The sequence below is a fragment of the Lactuca saligna genome, chromosome 4 (genome assembly GCF_052625555.1).
Source record: "Lactuca saligna cultivar CGN05327 chromosome 4, ASM5262555v1, whole genome shotgun sequence".
In the NCBI taxonomy this organism is placed as follows: domain Eukaryota; kingdom Viridiplantae; phylum Streptophyta; class Magnoliopsida; order Asterales; family Asteraceae; genus Lactuca; species Lactuca saligna.
This window is the reverse complement of record NC_136420.1, coordinates 125,652,491-125,657,473: the sequence shown is the minus strand read 5'-3', so window position 1 is coordinate 125,657,473 and position 4,983 is coordinate 125,652,491. Positions and strand designations below refer to the sequence as shown.

Genomic DNA, 4,983 nt, shown 5'->3' with positions numbered 1-4,983 from the left:
CCTACTCGTCGAGTCGGCCTTCCAACTCGTCGAGTAGGGCCTAGATCCCGCGTCCTCAATATGATCTCTACTCGACGAGTCGGGGCTCCCAACTCTTCAAGTTCTAGCATCAAAACTCTAAAACTTAGAAAATTAAATAATACCTGGGACAGGTGTTACACACAGCTTTGATATCCCGACTTTGGAAGACTGTAAGTCAATGAATGTGAAACCAGAAATGATAAATTTATAGTCTAAACTCATGTATAAAATCTAAAATACATGTTGCAAGAAACCTCATGATAATCCGACTTCAAACGAATTAGATATACATTTTTAAAATTTCACAAAATATAAAAATAAAGTTGAAAAATATAAAATTCAGAACTTTGGTGTTCCGACTTTGGAAGATTGTAAATCAATGAATATGAAATGAAAAATGACAAAATTATAGTCTAAAATCATGTACAAACTATAATACACTTTACAAAAAACTGCATGCTCTTCTGACTTCAAACGAATTAGATATGCATGTTTTAAAACATTCACATAATACAAAAAAATCTAAAAAAACATAAAATGTCCAACTTTGATATCTCGACATTGAAGGACTGCAAGTCAATGAATATTAACTCAAAAACGATAAAATTATAGTCTAAAATGGTGTATAAACTATAAACTACACTTTGGAAAAAATCCTCATGCAAATCCAACTTCAAACGAATGAGATATGTATGTTTTAAACTTTTTATAGAAACCGGTTCCGGCCCCTAAAACCGATTCTGGTTTCTAACACGGTTCCAGTTCTGAAACCTGTTTAACTTGGACCCAAAGAACCCAAAGCCCAGATTACCCGAAACTCGGAGAAAGCTATTCTTTAAACCCGAGACCCAGACCGATTCTACATATTCCGGTACTAACGGTTTTGGTTCTGATCCGATACCGGTTCCGGTTCGGTTTTTTGGTTCTAAATCTCAATCTCTAATCTTGACCACTTACTGATGAAAATAGATGGTTGAGATTTAGTTAGCTAAAATTAAATAAGTCTTAAAAGCCAAATGTTTTCTTTGTACTCTTCATAGGTTGTTTTTGTAAGTTTCAAGGATAAAAGTTTAAATGACATAATGGAACGTATAGCAATTTCGTCGGTGAAGCCCAACACGTGCGTAATCCCCTGGACACGTGTCACCGTGTGGTTTAGTGGGTTTTTTTTTTATTATTATCTTCGTTAATTGTTTTTCTACAATAACAAAAAAAAATCTTTTTTTTTCTAAATCTTTCCGTTCCAAAAAAAAACAAAAAAATCTTTGAAAAAAAAATAAACTTCTTAAAAATATATTGTCTACCAGCATAATAATGAAAAATTAAAAATAATGATAATTTTTTTTTATAAAAAAATCTCCAAAAATCATACAAATTTAAAGGATACTTCTACATAATATACTAATGAATTTGTAAAAAGAGTTTTTTCACAAATAAGATTTGAAGCGTTTATTTTTAATTTTAAAAAATATCAATTTTTAAAAAATGTTGAACATAATATGTTCAAAATATGATGATTCAAAATATTTATGATTAAATTTTTTTTTTATTCAACTTGTTTATTATCCTTAATTTGTTCTGATCTGAAAGTATTTAGACTCAAATATTGTATAATCGTTAATTATATCTTTTATGATTCAAAATATATAATGATCAATAATTCTTTTGGAAAACAAAAACTTTATTTAAGTGAATATATTATCGATTCAATATCATATGATTCAAAAATGATTTGATTCAAAATAATATAATTCAAAATAATTTGTGTCGAAATTTTATGATCAAAAAATAGTATGAACAAAAAATATTATGATTCTTAATATTCTAGTTATTTAGAATTTTATGGATATTAAATATTAAAAACTCGAATCGATATTTAGTTTAAAAAATAAAAAAAATTAATCAACAAAATCATATTATATCAAAAAAATCATATTAAATCAAAAAAAATAATTCGTCTCACACGTGATTAAATCTTCAAGTTCGTATTAATTACCACGGATATGATTCGCATGCAAATATATCATGCCCAAGTATTGGGTTTGACATTTGTATCGTTAACTAAATGATTGATGGAGAATTGGTCTTGCAGTCATCACTATTTTTTGAGTTTTCACCAAACCCGGATATATATATATATATATATATATATATATATATATATATATATATATATATATATATATATATATATATATATATTTGTTTTAAATAATGGAGAATAGTTTTAGTGAGATTTAAACTTGTATTGTTTATCAAGAATAAGAATAAAGTTGATCATAAATCACACCAATAGTGAAATTGTGGTAAACGTGATAAAGAAGACATGGTGGGAAAAAAAAACAAAAGGCATGGACAAGAATGATGACTTTATTTCGAGGTCCTATTCTTTTGTGTATTATTGTATTTTTGCAAGACAGGTTGTCAAATGTCCAAACACCATGAGGATTTAAAGTTTGAATATGAACTTTTCTTTTTCATCACAAAATGATTTAGGTATTAAGGTTTTTTATTTTAAACATTATATGGCATTCAAAATAAGATTACAAAAAAGTAATCACAAGTTAAGAAGTAGATTAGGGTATGAAGTTAGCCGTCAAAAATAATAATCATGAAAATAAATCGTATGAAAATATATCGTATTAAAAGTTCTTTTTTTAGACTTATGAAGATAATGATCTTATATATGAACATTTTATATTTTCTCAGTATCATGATGATAACATCAGATCTGGACAATAATTCCTTCTAAGTATTATGATGGTAACATCCGATTTGGACAAGAATTTCCTATGAAAACGAATTAGTCTCCAAATTTGCTCTAAAGGTGTCGAAGTGTTGTTCGTTCCGTATCAATTATAACTTGATCTTGACTAAAACATTAATGATGGAATTAACTTCCACTACTACAAAATAGATTAAAAAACCCGGTTAAAAGCTTAATACAACCCGGTTTACAACCGGGTCTTTTATGGGGCGAGTCTTATGTGAAAATCCTAATAAAACCCGGTTTACCAACCGGTCCCTATTAATGTAATATATCTCGGTTTCTATAAAGGAAACGGGTCCTTTAATTCTTAGCATGCAGGCTTTTGTACAATCATATAATCCGGTTCTCAACCAAAGAACCGAGTTCTTTTATACAGCTCATATGATATGTTGGCTGATTAAACAACCTAGTTCTTATGTATACAACCGGGCTTTTAACTGCTTTTTAATTTTTATATTATTCTTTATTTGATTTATAATCCATGTACCAATATATTATATTTATAATCCATCTTGTATAACAAAGCCATAGAAATGAGAAACAGCCCTTGATGTCAATTTGAAATGATATCTATAAACAAACAACATAGATTACAAGCACAAATGAAAGATGGATCATCAAAAGAAAATCACTAATGGACGACAAAAGCAAAATATATGAATTATGATTCCTTGAAAATGAGCATGGACACATCCAAGCAAAGTACATTTCGTTTGCAACTAGTATGGGATTACACTAACAAGTAATACAAAAGTAGCAATTGGCGTGATTTTCCTAATAATCTAGAGAACGAGAGGGTAACTGAAAGGTAAATGCCATTAAGCCAGAGATAGCCAAAGATTTTTTTATTGATGCACATTGGTGCTCTCATCTTCCGCAGTAGTTAACCGTCTAGATGAAAGGACAACCCCAAAAAGATTCCAAACAAGACCATATCCCACCTTCATATAAAGTAGGCCCTGAAACCTCAAATATTGATGCATTGAAGACACTTCGATGGATGTTGCCTAAAAAAAAGTACACAAGATATTACAAGTAAATAAGTTCAGCACATTGCATAAATCAATAAAATAATCATAGGATGCAAGTATGAGGAACGAAATTAAACCACATTAGATTCGAAAAAAAAAAAAAAAAAAAACACTTGATGCACCTGAATGTTGTTTAAGCTAATAAAAACTATAACTGTATATCCAAAAACCTGCAAAAATATATCGAAAAAATCAATTCCAATGACATGTGTGAGATTTCGGAACTTTAGGGTCACTAATAAAGGTTTTGAATTGGTTTTTTCTGTGTGGCGTGGTGGTGAGCGGCGGCGGATAAGGGAGTAGATGTGGACGTTCGATGGACTGTTGCACCGAACTGTCGTCAATGGCGAGAAGCAGATGATTGTTTGGGAGTTCGGAGGTAGGTTTTCACTCATATTTATAATTATTTGGGAAAACCTAAAATAGAGCTAAAATTAGGAAGGAGGGAGAATTTGGAGGGAGTTCAAAAAATTTACGGGTAGTTCAAATTTTTATTGGAGGGTGTTGAAAATAGTTTAAATTTTTTAAAGCCTTATTTTTTAGATAATTTTTTCATAATTTTTTTGTATAAGTTTTTATTAAGATATTGTTTTTTTTTTGTAACTTTCAAGATATACATCTATGTACATTAACTTTTATTATTTACATAATTTTATTTAGAAGCTATTTTCTATAAATTTTAAGCTAGAAGTTTTTATCAAAAATTTTAATTTTTTTTAATTAGACAAATAGCTAAATATTGTGATTACTTATTCAATTTCATTGTTGGATATCTATGGAATTTGATTTTGTAATCAAATTAGTAGTTGGATAGTTATAAAATTTGATTATACACAATCGGACTATGTAGATAATTCGGTAGCCGGATAGCTACATAATCATATTACATAGTCAATTTCGTATTTATTCGTAATTTAGGTACGGAATTTCATTTTGTAGCAATGTTTGTAGTAATTTAGCTATGAAATTTTATTTCGAAACAATTTTCATAATTATTCATCAGATTTCTTATAGTGAATGCTAATTTAGCAAATGGGTTTAAACTAAACTCTTTAATCACATAATCTACATTACCCACATTCAAATGAGTCTAAACATCTCTTTCCCCAAAGCTCAAATCCTTATGATATTTGATCTTTGGGTTATGATCCCAAATTATGA

The 4,983-nt window shown here is 28.9% G+C and overlaps 1 long non-coding RNA gene across 1 annotated transcript; it reads right to left on the bottom strand.

Moving 5' to 3' along the window:
* Nucleotides 1-3,435: 3,435 nt before the first annotated feature.
* On the bottom strand, nt 3,436-4,202 carry LOC145038799 (uncharacterized). The gene is made up of 2 exons (XR_013679580.1): nt 3,945-4,202; nt 3,436-3,798 (listed from the first exon to the last, which is right to left on the bottom strand). It is a non-coding gene; the product is annotated as an uncharacterized LOC145038799 (long non-coding RNA).
* Between the last annotated feature and the right edge of the window lie 781 nt (nt 4,203-4,983).